At 37.4% G+C, this 22,981-nt stretch overlaps 1 long non-coding RNA gene across 1 annotated transcript in view; it reads left to right on the forward strand.

Annotated features, from left to right (window-relative positions):
* Window positions 1-22,981, forward strand: part of LOC118676252 — a 99,268-nt gene that overhangs the window by 53,048 nt on the left and 23,239 nt on the right. The window lies entirely within an intron of this gene.

Here is a 22,981-nt window from a genome sequence, read left to right on the forward strand (position 1 = left end):
CTGGGGTCCCAGGTTAGTCAAAGGGTCTCACCTCAGGTGCTGCCTGGGGCTTTTGATCCCCACTATCTCATATTTTAGCCATGTAGCTCAAACACATCCTTTATGGTATTTTTGCTCCATTTATTCCATGTCTGTTTTGATTTTCCTCATTTAGTTTAGCAAACTACTGCTCCTTGATTATCTTGCCACCATCTCTCTCTGGTCAAGGCTTTTAACCAAATTTTGCAAAAGTTCGTGGATAAGTTTGCTTTCTGTTGCTATCTTGTCATGTAACCATTTAAATATTAGAATTAGAAGGACTCTTAGAGATAAAGTTGTCATGTGCCTTATGCTCTCTTTTCAATGTCAGGTGAAGTCATTGAGTCCCTAAGACATTTAATGACTTGTTTAAGGTCAGTCAGCTTGTTGGTAGCATAACTTTTATTAGAAATTTGGTCGTGTTCACAAAGTCAACTTCTACAAGCGCCATGTAGGAATCATAATTTAGGGCTATGAATTATAACATGAAAGGTGGTGATAGGAAGTGTGGCACACAGCATAGGTGAAGGAGTCACTGCCACAAAGGTCTAACTAGTCATTTACATGTGGAAATGGGGGCTCAGTATAACCAGATCATCGGATTTTTAAATTAAAGCTAGGAATCCAGAAATTGTATGAAAAGACTTCAATTTTTAAATGCTGACAACAAAGAAAAAACACACAAAAACAGTGTGAGTCGAACAAAACACATGTATAGGGCAGATTTGGCCCATGGGGCTGGGTTTTTACAATCTCTGACCTTTGTTTTCACAGTTTAAAGTGGCTTCACCGATCATTTCTAACTGCTCTCCAAAGTTCCCCTAGTGGCTGCTTTGAGAGCAGGCCAGGTGAATGGGGTTCTGGCCCAATCCCATATCAACAAGGTCTCCACATAAAAGATTATTTGGAAAGAAGGGTTCAACTGGTAATATTTGTTTCACTATTATCCCCTTAAATGATGAATAAAAACTTAATATCTAATATCCCTCTTACTGTGCTTGAGGCAAAAGCATTTTAATTTACAAGGCCAATGAAGAAAAATGAAATTATAAAATAAAAGAAATTCCTGCCTCAAGAGGGAGCTAACCTGATTGGTACTGGTCATGTTTCCCTAATAATATAGCAAATCAATCAGCTTGTTGTTGAATATTATCTGTGAGGTATAGTTATACATACATTATGTATACACACACATACACACACACACACACACACACACACACGAAGCTAGAATTATCACTTTTTACTTTCCCTTCCTCATGGCATTGAAAGAGAACTGAGGCAGTCATGTAGAAATAATGAGCTATTGGAATACTAGAGTCATTTGAGACGAGGGATGTTATCGGTATTATCAACTTTGGCATTCATTCATAGTTTTAACTATTTGTGAGCCTCCTAAAAGGTTTATGTTATGTAGTGTATAGTCATTTTTCCAAGGCAGGACTTTAAATTGCACAGTCAATGGCTGTTATGGGGAAGGATTACACTTATCTGGTGAGATGAGACTACCATTTAGCATTTGCAAGGATTAAGTAAGTCAATATAGATAAAGTGTTTAATCAATGATAACTGGTTATTATTAATTATTTCTTTGTGTGGCTGTGCTGTTTAGAATATACTTATCCATTATCTTTGCTTGATGATCTGTCATGATACTGTTAAAATGTTATGTCCCCTAATACCTTGACTGAGAAAGATTATGTAGGCACATTATTTCCAAATTCCTTCTGTACCTACTGTAATGAGGTTGGATGGTACATGGTGTAAACTTTAAGGATGACCCCATTATTTATTATAATTTTTTATCATGTGCAGGATTGTGTAGAGGTATAGATAGACTTTCTGTTCCCTAATGTTTACCGAATATTGATTTGCAATCATGATATGTGACCTCAAAAAAGTCATCAAATTTATGTAGTCATTGATTTAAGTTGTCAAACTAAAGTAGGAAAGAGGAAAACAAGTAATTGCCATTGGACAAAACTTTCTATAAAAATTTAAAATATAATCATTGTCAAAAAGAATAAAGCTGGAATTCTTTTACTGTATTTACTAACAACTCCATGTGAACTCTATGAGACATTTTTGTTTTGACATCAAAGCAGTAACATAACTCAATTCCATACATAATTTTATTTTGTTTTTGAGCTGTGCCTTCATAAGCACATTTTAATGCATAATTGAACTAAATTTCATTTAATTTATTTTATTTCACTTTTGGAGATCATATACCCTGTCTCTGACTTGCATTTTTTAGTAATGCTTTAGTAACTCAGTAATGAGACATTGGAACACTTTTCTTAAAACAAAGGAGGGGAAAAAAGGAATCTCCATTGGGGGAGGGAGCTGCAGTGTTCTTGACTTTCTGAAATGTTTGCATTTCTAATTGCCTGAGAGGTATTTTGGGGGTCATACTTGTGATCTCTTAGCCATTCTGGATAATTTCACACTGACATTTTCCATTCATCTTGATTTACAGATCAATAAGCTAAGAGTCAACTTCAAGAATTTCTTTTTTTTAAATATATTTTTTATTGATTAAGATATTACATATGTGTCCTTATCCCCATGTTACCCCTTCTCCCCCCTCCCCCCTGCTCATGCCCTCACCCCCCCCCCGTTGTCCGTGTCCATTGGTTAGGCCTATATGCTTGCATATAAGTCCTTTGGTTGATCTTTCTCCCTTACCCCCACCCTCCCCTTCCTTCCCTCCAAGGCCCGACAGTCCAATCAATGCCTCTCCGTCTCTGGATCAGTCCTTGTTCATCAGTTTATGTTGTTCATTATATTCCACAAATGAGTGAGATCATGTGGTATTTATCCTTCTCTGATTGGCTTATTTCACTTAGCATAATGTTCTCCAGTTCCATCCATGCTGTGGCAAATGGTAAGAGTTCCTTTTTCTTCTTCTTTTTCTTCTTCCTCTTCTTAAAGAATACCTATCAGCATTTCATATAATGCTGGTTTGGTGGTGATGAACTCCTTTAGTTTTTTCGTATCTGTGAAGCTCTTTATCTGACCTTCTATTCTGAATGATAGCTTTGCTGGATAAAGTAATCTTGGTTGTAGGTTCTTGGTATTCATCACTTTGAATATTTCTTGCCACTCTCTTCTGGCCTGCATAGTTTCTGTTGAGAAATCAGCTGACAGTCGTATGGGTACTCCCTTGTAGGTAACTGACTGTCTTTCTCTTGCTGCTTTTAAGATTCACTCTTTGTCTTTTGCTCTTGGCATTTTAATTATGATGTGTCTGGGTGTGGTCCTCTTTGGATTCCTTTTGTTTGGGGTTCTCTGTGCTTCCTGGACTTGTAAGTCTATTTCTTTCACCAGGTAGGGGAAGTTTTCTGTCATTATTTCTTCAAATAGGTTTTCAATATCTTGCCCTCTCTCTTCTTCTGGTACGCCTATAATTCTGATGTTGGTACGCTTGAAGTTGTCCCAGAGGCTCCTTACACTACCTTCATATTTTTGGATTCTTTTTTCTTTTTTCTTTTTTGGTTGGGTATTTTTTGTTTCTTCATATTTCAAATCTTTGACTTGATTCTTGGGATCCTCTTGTCTGCTGTTGGATCTCTGTATATTATTCTTTATTTCAGTCAGTGTATGCTTAATTTGTAGTTGGTCTTTTTTCATATCCTCCAGGGTCTCACTAAATTTATCGGCGGTTTCCTTAAAATTCTTGAAAAACCTTATAAACGTGGTTTTGAATTCTATATCCAGTCATTTGCTTTCCCCCATTTCTGTCATTTGTGACCTGTTTCTTTGTCTCTGCATTTTTTATGCTTCCCTGTGTTGGTAGAGTGGTTTTGTGTGCTAGGTGTCCTGTAGGGCCCAGTGGCTCAGCCTCCCCAGTTACCTGAGGTGGACACTCTTGGTGCACCCCCTTGTGGGCTTTGTGCACAGTCTTGTTGTAGTTATGCCTTGATTGTTGTAGGATCACTGGGAGGAATTGACCTCCAGGCCAATTGTCTGTGAGAATCAGCTGTGTCTGCAGTGGGAGAACTTCTGTGCTGAAGACACCCTTCTGGGGCAAGACTTACTTCAGTGGGGCTTTGGTGCTCATTGAGTCTGCCCCCTGAGTGTGTCCCTTATGGATCTGAGAAGTTGTAATCTGGATGGTCCCACTCTGACCACTGGGTACACTGGCTCTTGGATCTAAGGAGGTGCTAATTTAGCCTCTGCCTGAGGTTACCCAGCAGGAGCTACGAAGAGAACTGCAGATTCCCCTTCCTTTTTTGGAGTTTGGAGGTGCCCAGATGAGGCCCAGCTGTGAAGCAATGCAAGCTGCTGTGGGGCCTTGGGCCTTCTCTTGGAAGTTCTGGGTCTGTTTGGCCCAGCTTCAATTTGTTAGGTAATTTTCAGGTTGCAAAGGGCCAGGGCATTCATATGCAAAAGCCTCTGCCACAGCCTGGGTCGGGCGGGGTCTCTGGGAATCAAAGGGCGGAGCAAGCAACTATGGCTGCTCCTCAGCCCTGCCCTAAGGGGCCCCGTGTCTCAGTGTCCCGGTAATTGCTGCAAGCACCTCTGAGGGAAAGCCGCCCTCAAGTTCCGAGTTCTGCCTGCTGCCAGACAGTTCAGTTTCTCCCCGTATGAGTCCTGGGTCCCCAGAGACTTCCCAGAACCGGAGTTCAGAGCAGTCGGGAGCTTGTGACTTCCGATTCAAAAAGACAGCCGCGTCTTCAGGTGCCAGCCCCTTTCCGCGCGCACTCGAGCCTCTGTACCTCTGCACTTTACTTCCACAGCTCCTCTGGGTCTCAGCGTGCTTTTTTCTTTCCTTCTAGTTGTAGAATTTCCACTCAGCCAGCCTTCCTGTAGTTCTGGATGATGTCCGTTTTGCCTTTTCGTTGTATTTTTGAAGTTGTTGTGGGAGGCAGCAATTTCCGGTGTTTATCTATGCCGCCATCTTGGTTTCTCCATCAAGAATTTCTAATAGAAATATTTTATGGAAACCAAACATCAGTAGTCACTATATGAAGAGATTTAAAAAAATTAAGTTACTCCCATTTTCTCTAACTTGGCAAATGAAAAAGTTAAAAACATTTTCTATTTTTACTTTGCATCTAAAAAATAGACCATAATTTGAGAAGAATGTGTTCTTTTCAGTTGGCTATTTATATACTTTAATGGACTTGAAGGTCAGACTTGATAGCTTTATTAACTGGAGTCCTATGTTGGTATTGTGGTTTGGTGTTTCAGTTAATTTTTTATAATACCAGTAACAACTCATTGTATATAGAGATTTAAATTCATGGGTAATTTTGAGATGGGGTGTAGCCCCTATACATTATGTAATGATGTGTAGTATCAGGGATCTAGGTTGCAAGTTCCAAAAAATGAGCCTCAAACTGGCATAAGCAAAATATGAAATTAATACTTCATGTACATGAACAGTCGAGAAGTATGGCTAGCTTTCACGTATGGGTTAGCCCAGGGGCTCAAATGATGTCGTTAGGACTCTGTTTTTCTCAATTCATTGGCTCTGACTTCCATTGTTTTCTAGTCTGACTAGGGGCTGAGTTTTTAAGAACATGGCAGGTACTCTATTATATTGCTGGAATAAGAGAAGGAGCAGTTCCCTGATGAAGAAGAATGGTTTGGGGAATGTGGAGTTCTATTTAGAAGAAGAGATGAGCATGGAACAGACTAAAAATAGAACCTCCTTCAGAAGCCAAATTTTAAACATGTGACCTAGTAAAGTATCTGTAATCAAAGGAAAAGGAGTTTTAATTTGAATTTTAATTGCATCAGATTTTAATAGCTTTATTCATGCTTCTCACTAGTAGGGATATACAGTCCCAGGAAGATGAGATGTTCATCCTCACTGGGTGTCCTTCTCCTTGAGAAATGCTTAGGTGGAGCCTACCTGGGTTTGCTTCTACAACACTAACTTATTTCTTCTCTAAATGGATGCATTGCTTAGTTTTGTTATTACAGCTAGCAATCTGTTTCTTGAAGATTCTACATATTTTTATTTATTTCACTATGTGTTGTTTTTATTGTTTAATTGTCAGAGAGAAATTTTATTTTCAAGTTCTGGACAGGAAGCTAACTGTTGCCCTATTTATCACTTAATCCATTCAGAATTTTGGAGTGTTTTGTACATTTTTCTAAGGAGGCAGAAAATAATTTTAGCAGAGTAATTTCTTTTGCAAGTAAATTCTTAAGTACCAAATATACCCAAAAGTTTTACTTTAGTTAATAAGTAACCTATTATGTTCTGCATAAAACATCATTTGGCCATGTATAAGGAAATTTAAAGGATTAGGAAGAAATCTATGAACTTGTTTTCACCATCTGCTCTCAATGTGGAAAGATGTAATAGTAGCTGTTGGAGTATTCTTCACTTTATTTTTTCCTTTTACCTTATTCTACCTTTCTCATCATGCTTTTCCTCTTAAAACAATAATTTGATATGGCACCAGCATGTTCCTGTTTACCCAAACCCCAAACCTGAAGTCATTACCTTATGCTTCCATCTCTCTCAGCTCACATCAGCTATTCACTAAATCCTATTTATTTTGCCTGGTAAAATCTAATCTCTCTGCTCCTTTTATTCTACTGCTACAGGTCTCCCCAATTTCTCAGCTATCTCTTGCTACTTTCCAAACTGGTCTCTGCTTTAAGTCTCTTCACCCCCACTCTCCCAACACTGACCCGAGTCCTATCTTAGCCTTTCTGATAAGCTGATTTTATTGTATAGCTCCTTTTAAATGAATTTTCATAGCCTTCAGGATACAGTTCTGATTACATGGCTTGGGGTCTGCAATCTGATCACTCATTGAGCTCATTTTGCTGCCTTGGTGGCACCTGCATCCTCTGCTCTAGACAAATCAAATGCACAAGCATCTTATTTTTAACACTCATCACTTGCCTATGACTTTGTACCTCTTCCCCCTTCTCCTGCCTAGTTCAGTAGCTCTTTCTCATCTTTTAAAATTTGGCCCAATCATTACCTTTCTTCTAATGGTTGTAAAAAAATCAGTGTGGTTGAATTTGATGCCCTTAATCTTGTCTCTTTAGCACCTTAGCACGGCACTTTCCATACTGTCCTGTAATTGTCGATTTACTTATTTGTCTTCCTTATGATAATGTGATTGTCTTGAGGGTAAAGTCTATGTCTGGACTAGAACTAGGCCCTTAGGAAGTGCTCAATAAATATTTACTGACTCAATGTGCAATGATTAATTTTATGTGTTAACTTGGCTAGGCTGTGGTCCCCAGTGGTTTTGTCAAATACTAGTCTAGATGTTGCTGTAAGGCATTTAGTAATGTGATTAACATTTGTAATTAGTTGACTCTGAGTAAAGCATAGTCAGCTGATTATAAATTAGTTGTAATTTTATCCTCCATATATGAATGGGCTTCATTCAATCAGCTGAAGGTCTCAGGAGCAAAATCAGAGGTTTTCTGGAAAAGAATGGATTCTTCCTAAAGACTGTGACAGAAACCCTGCTTGAGTTTCCAGCCTGCTGGCTTGTCCTACAAATTTCAGACTCAAACCTGCAACTTCAACTCTGTTTTGAGTCTCCAGCTGGCCAGCTTGCCCTATACATTTCAGACTTAACCACCCCCACAATCATGTGAGCCAATTCCTCAAAAACAGTCTCACCACATATATTTATATATGTCATCTTGATTCTATTTCTCTAGAGAGCCCTGACTGATACAGAATGTATTAATTAATGAATTGAGGAGATCCTGAACGTACTAGTATTTCTTATTAATGAAATGGAAGAATGCAATTTAGCTACATCTAAGTTGAACTAAACTCTTACAGAAAACCTCTTATTAAAATTCTATTTAAAACTGTATATGCAAAGTTTTTAGTGGACTAAGTCTATGACATTTAGATTTTGCATCTTTGTAGCAATTCATAAAGTAAAAATAGGCCTTTCTACCAGAGGTTTAGGAAGGACAACCCTTCTTTCTTTCCTTCCTTCCTTTCTTCCTTCCTTCCTTCCTTCCTTCCTTCCTCCTTCTTCCTTTCCTTTCCTTTCCTTTCTTTCCTTTCCTTTCCTTTCCTTTCCTTCCTTTCCTTCCTTTCCTTTCCTTTCCTTTCCTTCCTTCCCTTCCCTTCCCTTCCCTTCCCTTCCTTCCCTTCCCTTCATTCCCTTCCCTTCCCTTCCCTTCCCTTCCCTTTCCTTCCTTCCCTTCCCTTCCCTTCACTCCTTCCCTTCCCTTCCCTTCCCTTCCCTTCCCTTCCCTTCCCTTCCCTTCCCTTCCCTTCCCTTCCCTTCCCTTCCCTTCCCTTCCCTTCCTTCCCTTCCCTTCCCTTCCCTTCCCTTCCCTTCCCTTCCCTTCCCTTCCCTTCCCTTCCCTTCCCTTCCCTTCCCTTCCCTTCCCTTCCCTTCCCTTCCCTTCCCTTCCCTTCCCTTTCTCTCTCTCTCTCTCTTTCTTTCTTTCTTTCTTTCTTTCTTTCTTTCTTTCTTTCCTTATTTACTGGTGGTAACAAAATAGGTACTTTTACTTTTCTAATTTACATATGAAGGAAAATCATTTGTGATTGTAAAAAGATAAGCTTTTAAAAATCTAGTAGAATTTAAAATAAATTGTGCATTGCTTTCAAATTAAAAAAAAAGTGAAACTTTTAATGGCTTTCTTGCAAGATCTGGTGTCTGGTTGAACAGGCACACCTGAGTGGTTACCTCAAGCAATTTATCCCTAGTGCACAAGAGTCTCTTCCCTGGTTCCTCATTGGTTGAGTACTATGGGGTTAACATTCTTACCTGAACATCACCTAGGTCTTATTGATTCCTATTGGGTTATTCAAAAAGTGTGCTGGGGACCTTTCTAGCTATCTCCACCTCCTTTTGTCTAGTTGTGTTGGGAAGGTCTTCCTGGAATATGTGCTGTTGGTCACGTACACATTTCCTTGTTCTTTTTTTTTTCTCAGTTAGAGTTCACATTCAATATTATTCTGTATTAGTTTCAGGTGCACAACATAGTGGTTAGACAATCATATACTATACAGAGTGGTCCCCCTGATATTTCAAGTACCACCCCCCCGCTGGCCCATACATAGCTATTACAGTATTATTCCTTTCCTCCATTGACCTCTCCCTGACCACTGTCACCTCCCAGCACATGCACTCACCCCCCTATTGACTGTCCATTAATAGAAAGAGCAATAGAAGAGAGACTAGACAGAGCTGCTTTGGCTCTCTACAAACACCGTAACCCAACTTGTTAAAGTTGTCCTACCAATGGACACAGGAAGGACAGCTTTAAAAAGTTTGATTATGGCATTTCTAGAGAGCCAAAGCAGCTCCATTTTTCTCTTTCCTGTTGCTTCTTCTATTCTAAGCCCTTCCTTGTTTCACTGTTCTCAGCTTTAATAAAGTACTCTCAAAATAAAAGATAAAAAAAAGTGTTGGATTATGGGCTTATTATTGACATTCTTGATTCTAAACTTGTTTTCTGTTCAATATTTTTGGTATAGAATTCTGGTCAGTTTTGTAAAAATATCCCAAAATTTAGAGTACGGTTTGCTCTCCTATTTATATGTTTTTATTAAATGCCAAAAATGTGATAAGCTGTTGGAGCCCTTTGAGCTAATTTCCATTCATTTCCCTGAAATGTTCTATGAGGAAATGAAGTGCAACAATGGAATTTTACAGCTATTCAGGATTGACTTGTCCTTTATGTAAGGCATTATTCACCTCAGTTGACAGACTAATTTTCTTCCATCTAGATATCAGAAAAATAGATTTCCCATATGAAGCAAAAGTGAACCAAAGATAAATGTGTCCACATGAACTGTATCTCTCTCAGTGGTTCTCAACCTTCCTAATGCCGTGACCCTTTAATACAGTTCCTCATGTTGTGGTGTCCCCCAACCATAAAATTATTTTCGTTGCTACTTCATAACTGTAATTTTGCTACTGTTATGAATCGTAATGTAAATATCTGATATGCAAGATGTATTTTCAGTGGTCTCGACCCACAGGTTGAGAACCGCTGCTAAGTAATAAGCAGGATCTTGAAATTTAAACAATTGCCAAGTGCCTGTGAGATAAATATGTTTATCCGTATTGAAGTAGGATTTTGTGAGGGAATGGAGATAAACTTATGTATTTAATCTCTCTAGAGTTCTTCTCTCACTAGTAATATTCTATTCTACAAATGTCCCTATATTTCTACACACTCTTGTATAAGCATTAGTTAAATAAAAAGCAAGTGTTGAAATAAACACTTGCATGAAATGAACATGCGATCTTTCTTAACATTTCTTTTACTGTTAAGTTTTTTTTCACCAATGAACATGTTCTGTAAAAAAAATTAATATGTTGAAAATGATGTTAACTATGAAGGTTTTATTAATGGTATGCTGCAGGATCCTATATTTGGTCCTACTAATATATTTTTAGTGACTTTGATGAAGTAATCTTTCAAAGGCCTCTTCTGCCTGTAGAATAAGATTTATGACAGATTCAATTTATTTTTCATGGTTCTAGAAGGCAGAACTTAGATAAAAGTTTTAAGGAGACAGATATTAGTTCAATAAAAGAAAAAAATGATATTTATAGTTATTCAAAACAGAAATGGGACTGCTTAGTATAAATAGGCCCCTCTTTAGTACAATGAACTCTGGGAGGGTGGGGAGCATCTGGTTTCTTAAAGTCCAACCAACCCCTTGTACAGTGATGGTGTAGGGTAGGCACTTAATAAACATATATTTAATGTTGAAAGTGTTCATGCTAATTTACCACCAGCTAGAGTTGTTATAGTAGCAGAGATGCCTGTTTTCATTAGTGAAAAGTTTACCTCTAAAATCCCTCTATTTCTGAAATCTTCTGTATGTAAAAGAATCTAAAAGCCAATAGCTGATGACATGGGAAAAAATGAATCCAATATCTGAAATAAATCTAGAATCTTCTTTTGACATCTGCATAGAACTATTAACATCAGTGATACCAAGTTATGTAGATATGTTATTTCATGAGTCAGAAGATTAATGACCTAACTTGCCCTAGTAGGCTTCACAAGGCTGCATCTTTTCTGCCCTGTAATCAGAGGCTATTGTTATCTACTTAAGGTTGATTACAGAGACTTGTTTTTCTCCTGTTGGTATTCTCTTAATTTAGCAGAATGATTTTATTTGGTCATTCTTCTGCCAAAATAATGGGAAAAAATCAAATTACCTGATGAAATATAAAACCTAATCATACATTTTTATATTTAATAATTTTTATAAGTTAATAACTTTCTTGTGGGTATATTTGCCTTTTTTGGGGTAATATATACATTTTGCCTAAACTATCATTATTTTGACTTAGTTGCATGCTTAAAGTGACCCAGGAATTGCATGGAATTTGTAGATGGCAAAGCTTCAGTTCTTTATAAACCATCTGCTCTTACTCAGTAAAGGTCAAAGTCATAACGATTTGTAAAATCCCTGAAAGAGACATGACCTTTAGTTCTTGCCCTTGTATTGCTAGTCTTTCTGGTTAAACAGCTATTTCAAAATTGAACATAAAATTGGTAACTTTTGGAAACATTTCTCTGGGACTTTTCAAATAGGGCTCATCTAAATTTAAATAAATGCTCATTATAGTTCATCTTGACTACTCATATCATTTATCCCTTTTGATCTTGTATTTGTAGTGACCAAAAAGAGCTAAACTTCTCTAGGGCAGGATCCATGATTGAGTCCTCTGAATTTCCTGAAAACCCCTACCCAGAGCTCAATAAATATTAGTGAAACAGATTAAGAATATATTTGAATCCATATTTTTGTGATGCTAAAAACACATTATGTAAATGTAACGAAGAAAATAATATTTCATTAACTGTTATAAGAATTCCTATTGTGAAGAGAACTGCTTTGTTTAGAAAAATATCTTCATAAACAGCCTTGTCAGGAGGAAAGTGAGGCTCCAAGGGAAAGCATAAATAAGAAATTAATAGGGATTTCTGGGTGTTGGTGAGCAAAAAGAAAAAAAAGGGTGGCGGGGAGGCAGATAATGGTGCCTGTTTTGGTGGAAAAGGCTGCTGAACCACATGGCAGGAGACTACAGACTCTGAAGGGAATTAGAAAATTTCAGCTTTGGGACAGTTAATACTCCATGTGACTAATAATCCAATCAAAATTGTTTGTGTTGCTCTCTGGAAATCCCCTTAGTCCCCAACTCTAGGGGACTTGGTTCACTGAGCATAGTAACATGTTGAACTCACCACTGTTCTGGTAAGTCCAAACCTTTGTTCAAGACTACCACAGAAACATACCGTGAGTGAGTAGTTTGGAGGAGTAATCAAGGGAATTGGGCTGAGTCCCACCTTTGGGTTTGTACAGAGGAGAAAGAAGAGAATGGCTACAGGAACTGAGATATAAAAATTAAGTAAAAAACAACAATGGTAGATTAACAAGTGAGAATAGCCCCTGCCTACCTATTCAGCGCTGTTATTACTTACCTATGGTAAGAACTATTGTGAGTTATTTAATGCTTTGTCTTATGTCTTCAACTTTAAAGTGAGAACCATGACTACTCTGATGCCTTTCATGGAAAAGATTTGAGAACAAATCAACACATAGTTGAAACATTTCATCAATGTATAGAAAGGTCCCATAGAAATTACAAGGTCATGCATAAATACAGATAATTTGAACCTTCAGATAATGGTCCAGTAGAACTGGATAATGCTTTAACAACTCTTTGAGTTGAAAGATGGAAACTGCAAGTAATTCAAGCTTTGAAGAACATTTCCTATACCTTGAAAATTTTCTCAGTGATGTAATGAGCTGTGAGGAAAAACAGCTGCTGGATTAGGTAACCCCTTGCCTCCAGTGGTCGGCAAACTCATTAGTCAACAGAGCCAAATATCAACAGTACTTCTTCAAAATAGACTTGCCCAGGCCGAAAACCAACTTCTGGGCATGGGCCACGAAGTTTCAATCGCACGTGGTATTTTGTGGAAGAGCCACACTCAAGGGGCCAAAGAACCGCATGTGGCTCGTGAGCCGCAATTTGCCGACCACGGCGCTTAGCCAGACTTAATTTTTTTTTATTTCTAATTTTTGGTTTATTATTTTAACATGTCACCTGTACACACTAAATTCATAATGTAAAGAGGATTTAGGATGTGCTTCTTTGTTATAATCCCCAGTGTGGCCAACGGCAAGAATCTGAGAGCAACTGGCAAACTAATTAAAGGCCTTGGGTCAGAGTATAGGAAACTAAATGGTGGCAGTCCATCTATCATCCACACCATCTGGAAATTTCAGTGCAATTACACTAGGCTCAAGACACTAAGTATAAAGTGTTAAACAAACCGATTTATAATGGATAAGATGGAAGCCTATAGCACTTTGCTGGGATTAACACAGCAACCACTGTTAAGAGCCAGAGAGAGTCCCACTGTATGTTCAGTTCCTAAGAAATAAAAATTAGAGCAGAAGCTCCACAATACAATATAATACCATTATTTCCCATTTATAGTTCACAGTATAATGATTACTTCCCAAGAGGGCAGAGATCTTTGAAAGGGGAAAGGTTATTGTGATAAAGGCAGGGGAAGAAATGCTAAGAAAGGAAAAACAAACTCATCTAAAAAGAAAACTCCAATTTGAAAAAAAGAAAATTCTTGGACTATATTTCATTATTCATTCTAAAAATTGAAGTGGAGTCCTGGGAGGGGAAAAGATGAGGAAAGGAAGAATCACATGAAAAAAACCCAGTCTTGATCTTATTTGAGAAATGTTTATACAGTCTGAGCTAGATATGGGTGATGGTAATTGACACTGAGACCTAGGACATTTCCTTCAGTTTTATATAACAAAGTTGGTCAGTTTTAAAGAATCTTCTAGCTTTTTGTTGTTGTTTTTTTAATGGACCAATGGAGTGCTCTTTGCAAAGTGAAGGCTTAGACACTTGTTCACCAGCTCCTCTTGTGTGGTATCTCTGGAAAAAGATAACTGGAGACTGTGAAAACAAGACTTTGACTCTGCCCACAGGAAACTTACAGTTTTATAGGGGAGATGACCTATACTTAAAATAATATTAAAAAACTAGAAAATGGCAAACATAAAAACATGGCTCAGATAGGGTATCATGGGGCTTAGAGTTGGGAAGATTAGGTGCATCATGAAGATGTGAGAAGAAGTATTTATGGGGAATTCAGGAGGGTGTCCCAAGGAGAATGAATAATTATATTTGGCCGACCCTAAAATATGGTACAACATTAGAGTTCAGGGTTGCAAAAGTGGTTTCTTCTCTGTGGTGACTGGAATTTTTGGGATGGACTGTAGCATGAGTTAGTAGGATATGGGCCCGATTTGACCTTTTCATAGGATCTAGGCAATAGCAGACCACTCCCCACCTTTCTGCCTGGCTGTATTGATTCCATGGTGTTGTGTCAGAACCCAAAAGAAAGAATAAATTATTTCCCATGTTGAGTTTCATTCCATATCATTCCATACACAATTTTTATTTATGTATTTGCTTTTAGTTAGAGATTTAGTTCTAAAAGATAGAAATTTGCTTTTAAAAGAAACCTTGGATGACACATACTATAAGAAAATTCAGTTTATTTTTAATATATTTGTATTAATTCTGTTGGATAGAAGATTGGCTAAAGGAAAATCTATTAATATTTAATAAGACCTGCTTTTTATGACACTGCATACTCATATATAATCACAGTGAAGAATCAGAGGGCACCTTATATATTACATAACATGATATATTTTAAAGAATGTTAATTTTGAATTCTGTTTTAGTTTTTTACCTTTGAGGCTGTGCTTAAATAATAATTTAATGCTCAAGAGATCCTCAGATCATTTGGATTTACCATGTAAAAAGCGTTTAGGATGTTCATTTTTATATAAATATAAAATTATTTAGTAATTTATGAAATTAGGGGAAAGAAAGTTAATCAAACCATATGGCTGCTGTCTTAGTGATTTAGTTACTTAAGGTCCCTAGTAACTTTGCTCAAGTCTTAGCTTGTAATTATAAAAGGTACAGACTTTTCCCCTCTTAGTGGAGAAATAATAGTGAATACCTCCTCAAAATCTCTCCTATTAATTGCCTTCTTTCTCTAACAAGTGCCATGTCTACTTTAGGCCATCATTATCTCTTCTTTGGACTATAACAAGAGCCTCCTAATTGGCCTAACTGCCTTCTGTTTCTCTCCAGACTTTTTAGAAACTAATCTCAACCCAACTTGTGAGAAACTAATCTTGCTAAAAACAAAGCATGGATCATGTCATCTTATTGCACAAAATCCTTCAATAATTCCCTGTTGCAACTTGATATAAACTTAGAGAGCTTGCCTTGATTTGCAAGGTCATTACAATCCAGTTCCTTCATAAATTTTATGTATTGTAGTCAAAGTTGGTAATTTCTCTGTAAGCATTCCAACCTCCACATTTAAGCACATGCTATCTGGAAAGCCCTCCCTATTATTTCTAGTTGCGGAAATCCTCATCATCCTGCAAAGCCTGACCTTAGCAGGTGCTTTCATTATAGCTATATCATGCCCCAAAGCATCCCAATCCAGCCAAGAGGAAGGGAGTTCTTCCTCTGAATTCTCACTCTTTCTTTGACCCACCTTATAGCAGTTACCACACCATACCTTGCATTATAATGATTTGTACATTTATTTGAACTCCTCCTATACTGTGAAATTCTTGAAGACCAAGATTACATCTCATCATCCTTATATCACCTACAAAATCTATCCCAGTGGTCTGCACATTATTGTTGCATAATATATTCTGTTGCTTGGAAGATATATTTAATGCAATATTGACTTGCCCAAAGGTTATAATTGCCATACATCTTAATGGGGAAATTGGGGGCTTCCAATAATTTCTGTGGGTTACTTTTCCTGAAACTCCTGACTCATGTTAGGCCATATTTCAAAGTAAAATATTTTAATTAAAATCAATTAAAGTGTATACAATAGAAGAGTGGCAGAAAAGGAAATGCTGCAGATTGTACTTGTGAATTTGTTGAGCTCAGGATAAGGAAGCAGCATCTGTTCCAGAAATATCAACTAGTTAAGACATAAGAAGTCAAACATACCTAACTGTCCTGCATATCACATTCTAACAGCAGGAGGTGCCAAGAAGAAAAGGAGCAATCTACCATTTGCTAAGCCATCTGTTTCATAAGACCTATTCCTTATTTAATTCCATCAGGGTTTTCATTTCTTAAAAAAAAATTAGCATCATCAAGGACCCCAAATAAAAGCATATGATAATATTGTCTAATAGCCATCTCAGCAGCAGCCTCTATTTTTCTCAAAGTTGTTTCCTTGTTGGTTTATGTTCTTTACAATGTGTACGGTGTGAAAAGAACACAATCTGTGAATCAGAAGCCCCGAGTCTTAATTATAACTCTGCTTTCTACTAATTTATGTAGGGCAGTTGCCTACATCTGACCTTAAACTTCTTCCACTGTAAAATGGAAATAATATCTACCTTACCAGATGTTAGCTAAAATGTAAGCCCTATGAAGGCAAGAATCTTTACCTGTTTTGTTCGTTGATGCACCCCAAGCACCCAGAACATTGGCACATGGAAGTAGCTCATTAAATACTTGTTGAATGTGGTTAATACTGAAATAAATTGATACCTCTAAAATGCTTTTAAGACTATTATCCAAATAATAGAATTTTAGAACTAGAAGCATAAGGATCACTTAATTTAGTCTCTTTGGTTTATAGATGAATAAACTAAGGTCCAGAAAGACTAAACTGCACAAGATGTTACAACTACACAGTTTCAGAGTTGGCAGTAATCTAGGATTCCCAAATTCTAGTTCAGTTCTAGTCTACTAAACCATGCCTTCTTCTTATAAAATTGTATAACCAATCCATTACATTAGTTTAGTGTTTTATAGACTTCAGTCTTATGTACATTACTCTCTCTATTTTTTGCAAAATTTACATAGGTTATTATTTAATTATGCTTTTTCTTTAGGTTGAGTTAAATTATTAAACTTAAATACTTTATGTGTGTCTTGTCTTAAATAATAATATCCATGAAATAATTTGTCACACGAGTAATTTTTTCAATATATATTAAGATAAAAAATAGTTAAGTACCAGTTAGGTAACACCTAAAATTGCTATCCCTATCTCCTGAAGTACATGTTCTTAGGGAAATTCTGCCTAGAAATATCTGTAATATATTATGATTCTACTATAGGCCCAGTGCATGAATTTGTGCACAGGTGGGTTCTGGTCAGCGTGCCCCAATTGGTGCAGATTGGGCCGGGCCGACTGGAGGGAGGGGCCGTGGTGGTTGGCCTGCCAGTCATGCCCCATCAGGGTGGCAGGGGCGATTAGGGGTGGGGCTGGCTGGGGGAGAGGGGCTGCAGGTGGTTGGCCCGTTGGCCCCACCCCCTGGCCAAACTCCCGGTGGAGGGGACAATTTGCATATTAGCCTTTTATTATATAGGATATGAATATTTTTCATGGAATAAAATAGCAAAGAAATTTCTAATATAATCAATTCAAAATTTTTATATTAGAGGATAGGTAGCTAAAAATATGAAATAATTAGAAATCCAGCATACATTTTTCTCTTGCTGTTCTGTCTCAGTGGAGATGGAAAGTAAGATCATCATGTTATTGTAGTGGATAGAAAATTCATAGTTACAAAGCAGGATGAGCAGAAAAGGAAATTTATTTATTTTTAATCATATTTAGCTCCCAAGTCTTTATTCCTGCTGTCTCACACATTATTTTTTCTTGTTTTTGGATAAATACATTATAAATTAAGTGTCCCCCCCCCCCCCTTCCTCTTTCTTCTCCTGTGAGGAAATCTAACTAAGTCCAGACCAGGGGAGAGTGGGTGGCATAAATGGACTCTCTGAGCCCAGGTTCTCTTCTTCTCTCTCTTTGCAGCTTTCTTTCTTTTTAGTTCAAAGGGTTTTAAAAAAATATTATTTTCAAGTGTGTATGAAAATTAAGCTTCTACATTATCATTCATCATTCCACACTCTATGGTTTATGATATGCAATTATACACACATATAAGCTTGTATCTGCATAGGGAATTTCTGGAAAAAAGCATGTAGAGTGAAGGAGAGTTTTAGAGAAGGTGAGGAGGCTTTTAAAATGTTATATCTTTCCATATGGCGTGCTTTTTAAAAAATGTCATGAGCAGCATTACCGTTATTGTTTTAAAACTGATTAAAAACAAAGAGACTCCTGCAAAGATGTTAATAGATACTTTACAAAATATATACAAATCACCAATAAATCTACAGAAAAACATATGCCAGTATCTTAACACTGTAGCCTGATTTTTAAAAAGTCTTGCCAAAGATGAATTTGTTTCAGAACAATTTTGTTTGATAATGATGTTATACTGATTTCAAAGTAGAGCATAGTCATAGTCATAGCCACAATCAATATTATTAAAACATTTAACCCTTGAGCACCAATACAAAATACATTGATTAGGTATCTAGATTTCATTACTAAATCTGGGGCTAAAATTCATACTGTGAATAAAATCAGGAGAAGCCATATTGTTACATGTCTCCTACTTTGTTCACCAAAATCCTGTAACATGGAATCTTATCTACATTTATTGTGGAGAGCCTCTTACCAAAACTTGCAGTAGTCCACATTTAAAAAGAAATAAGTTCTTTACAATTGGACCAAAACATGCAGCATTTATATGTAGCTTCCTCTGAGTACTGCATATTAATAGTCTTGCTGGCTTTTCTTGGCTTCCTAGTAATTTTTAGTAAATCCACTATAAGCTACAAGACTTGAGATTTCTTTCACGGGGCAGGCAGAGCACATTTCAGTCTATGCAATTTATAGATAATTCTCCAGAAGGCAGTAAGAGAAAGAAGTTCTGTACCCCTTTATAGCATCTTTGTATTTGATCCAGCTGTTTGAGCAATTAGATTTGGGGTAACAGAACAATTGGAAGGGGAAACAACTTTCAGCTGTTAAATAGTGATTGATAGTGAAGAAAGTTTTAATTATTAAATGATCAACAGTGCTGGATTCTTGATTAGAAACTTGACCAGCCATTACAAATGAGTTGTCCTCAGGCCAAATTCAGCCTTCAGATGTATGCATTTGGCTGGGTAATGTTATAAAACCTTCACCTTAAATGTTTTTTGGACATTCATGAACAATGTACCTCACCATAGACAGCATCATGTCTCAAGTTTTTATACCTACACTTTCCCATTTACATCTATATGCCTGACTCCTGAAGGAATTTGGGAATGCCATATGCTTTTAAATGTGTTAATTTCTTGTCACTTAATAGTATTAAATTACAATTAAAAATTAATGGAGGAGAGGTATAGAGATCATAGGGAAGTAATCTTTCTAATCCTGATCCTGTATGAATGGAGCTTTGCATAATCTTTCCAGATCTGGTCTTTGCTTACTGAGATTTCTGAGCTTCCAAAGGGTTCATTAATCATATAAATATGGAACACCTAGAGAATTAAATCCTTGGAAGGGATCATACACATGTTAAGAAATGCTGGGTTTGTCTTATCACATAGCTGCATCAATATCAGAAGTAATAAATTCTTGATATAGGATATTCAGATATAATTCTGGCATTAACCGAAACACCTGCCCCAAAGTTAAATTACTGAGCTTTTTGATGAGAGGTTTTTTAAATTTGAGTGTGATGAAATTCATTCTCCAAAATTCATTTCGTTGTATGCAATCATGATAAACCCGGGAGGAAGGTTATCAAATCAGGGGATTTGCAGGTGCTCAGCAAATGTTCATTGGTTAAATAAATAAAAGATACGGAGGCCTTATCTTTCCATGCTTTTGAGAAACTTTCAGTTTTAATTTCTTCTTTGATCTAAAGGATATTTAGAAACCCGAATCTTAATTTTTAAGTAGTTAACTTTTTTTCTGGTCACTTTTTAGTTCCACTTTTATTGAGTGGTAAATATAGACTGTACTTTTAAGAACTTATACATGATACATTTTTTAAAATATATTTTATTGATTTTTTTATAGAGAGGAAGGGAGAGGGATAGAGAGCCAGAAACATCGATGAGAGAGAAACATCGATCATCTGCCTCCTGCACCCCCCCTACTGGGGATGTGCCCACAACCAAGGTACATGCCCCTGACTGGAATCGAACCTGGGACCCTTGAGTCTGCAAGCCGATGCTCCACCCACTGAGCCAAACCGGTTAGGGCCATGATACATTTTTATAAATTGATTTTTCTTATGAAAAAGAAAAATATTTGAGAGGTGAAAGTTTTATATACATTTATGAAATTTAATTTATTTTTATATTTCATTCTTCAATGTTATTTTATTTATTACAAAATCTGTCCAATTCTCAAAGAGGTGTGTTAATATTATTATATATACACTTTAACTATGTATGAATTATCTAACAATATATAGATTTCTAAGTCTTCAAATGCATCCCTTGAATGTAGTGTGAACTATATTTAAAAAAACTTTTTTCTTAAAATGTTTACCCTTCTTTTAGATTGGCATGCATTATAATATCTGTGTTTGATTTATACTGTAGTTTTACCAGACACTTCCTTTAGCAGCATCTATAATAAAAGTGTAACATTCTAATTAGACCAGACAGTCTAACCACCTTCCAGATGTCCTTCCGGACGTCGATCTGGATGAAGCCACAGCAGTGGGGGTCGAGACAGAGGTGGTTAGGGGTGATCAGGCAGGCAGGCGAGTGGTTAGAGGCAGGCAGGTGAGTGGTTAGGGGAGATCAGGCAGGCAGGCTAGTGGTTACGGGCGATCAGGCAGCAGTGAGTGGTTACGGACAATGAGGCTGGCAGGTAGAGGGGTTAGGGTTGATGAGGTAGGCAAGCAGAGTGATTAGGGGCAATCAGGCAGGTAGGCAAGGGGTTAGGAGACAGCGGTTCTGGATTGTGAGAGGGTGCAGGCCGGGCTGAGGGATCCCTCCCCCCACCCCTTGCACAAATTTTGTGCACCGGGCCTTTCATTTAAATAATAATCATAGCATTTAAAATTTCATGGATGAGGCAATGTGATCTTCAACCATCTCCTCAAAACCTCCAACTTTTCTTAGGATAGACTTGACATTATTGGCAGGGACTGTTTTTTGTTGTTATGAAAATAGTAGTAATTCTCCATTGTCAGATGGTAGAGTGATCTCAGCAGTCATAAGTTTATAAACTGCAAAGGCATATTAGCTCTGGCTATAGAATTAGCATTAAAAATGCATAGCACTCTTTTTCTGTGTCTCTGTGTTCAGCTGCCACCTTTGCTGTCCCCTCAACTCCATGTTGGGAGTTGGCCACGTGGCACAGCATCTGTTTGTGCACAAGGGTGGGCCAGAGAGGTTTGGGATGGCTCAGACCTTCCCATGGTCTGGCATATCTTTTCTAGGGTATTCTGTAAAAGGCAGTGGATGGGAAACAAATCAAATAAAGGAAAAAGTGTCCAGCATACAACTATGAGACATGATCTCACATATTAATTGAAGAGAAATGTTTGTTTCCACCGCCTAATTGAATTTGGGTTCATTTTAAAATTCTGTTTACTTTAATTCGGTTCACTGCAGATGGGGAAGCTTGCCGAGCTTGAAAAGCTCCTGTCCCTCAAAATAATAAAAGAAGGTTGGCTCCCTTGGTGTTTCATTGCTACTCTTTCACTCCACTCCTTCTCCCACAATTATTTTAGATATTTAGTAAGACACTTCCTGAGATGATTTAGGTTAAATGAAATCTGCAGTCAGGCACTTGCTTGTTTCTTTGGAGTCAGCTCAAGTAGGTATAAACACTGTTTAATAAACCTCTGAAAAGAAACCGGGATGAGGGTGTCCACTGGAGACCTCTTCATTCCACTCTCTAAAAAAGAACAGCTGGCTTTTTAATCATGTAACTCAGTAACCTTCCATCCCCCCACCCCCTCATAATTACTCTTACGGCTTCTAATTCTATTTCTTTACCTCTTCTCAGTACGGATCCTAGGAAGAAATAAATTGCACATGCAAATTGCATAATTTGAGTTGAGTTTAATAAGGAGACAATTTTAAAAAATAAGGTGACAATTTATAAACATGTAGGGAAAACAAAGAAATCTGGGTAGAATAACAATGGCCTGTTGCTAGCAGAAGCTGTAGCCTTTAGTTGAGAGTCTCAGGCTAGTCCATGGAAACCTTGCAGAGGGTAATCAGAGGTATAACTACCCCAACCTCTCTCTTTTCTCTCTTATCTTTCGTGGTCTGCATCCCATTGACTGTACACAACTGAAAGGAAGAGGACAAGAGAACTCGTAGATGTTAGTCATACAGTATCATACATATACCCCATTTTCCTACCACAGAGCAGGTGGAGAGGGAATCTGGAAGGGACAAAGGGAAGATTCTTAGTATTCTGTCTGGCCTCTGCTTCTCTGAATCCTTTATGGCAGCGGTTCTCAACCTGTGGGTCGAGACCCCTTTGGCGGTCGAATGCACAGGGGTCGCCTAAGACCATCCTGCATATCAGATATTTACATTACGATTCATAATAGTAACAACATTACAGTTATGACGTAGCAACGAAAATAATTTTATGGTTGGGCCACAACATGAGGAACTGTATTTAAAGGGCCAGAAGGTTGAGAACCACTGCTTTATGGGTTCTATTTCCCCCCTCTCCTCACTGTGTGTAGGTACTGCTTTTAATGAATGGGTCTTCTCACTCAAAGTGTTCTTCCTTGGTGATCTTGGCTTTTCTCATTTTCTTATAATTACTGAGATTCTGTTATTCCTTTCTGAAACTTCGGCTTTATCTTTAGCTGGGTTGGCTTTTAGATTTTCTTTTCTTTTTTTTTGTACACATTTAGTTTTATTGTAACAAAGCAACTTGTACACTTTTAACATTTAAAACTGAGCATTATCTTTCCTTTCCAGTGAAACAAAAAGAAAATTTAAAAATAAACAACAAAATTACAATAGAGAAATGTCAATTCCAAATAAGATCCTACAGATTCTGCTCATTCTCCCATTGAGTGGCAGGGCTCAAG

The sequence above is a fragment of the Myotis myotis genome, unplaced genomic scaffold (genome assembly GCF_014108235.1).
Source record: "Myotis myotis isolate mMyoMyo1 unplaced genomic scaffold, mMyoMyo1.p scaffold_m19_p_2, whole genome shotgun sequence".
In the NCBI taxonomy this organism is placed as follows: domain Eukaryota; kingdom Metazoa; phylum Chordata; class Mammalia; order Chiroptera; family Vespertilionidae; genus Myotis; species Myotis myotis.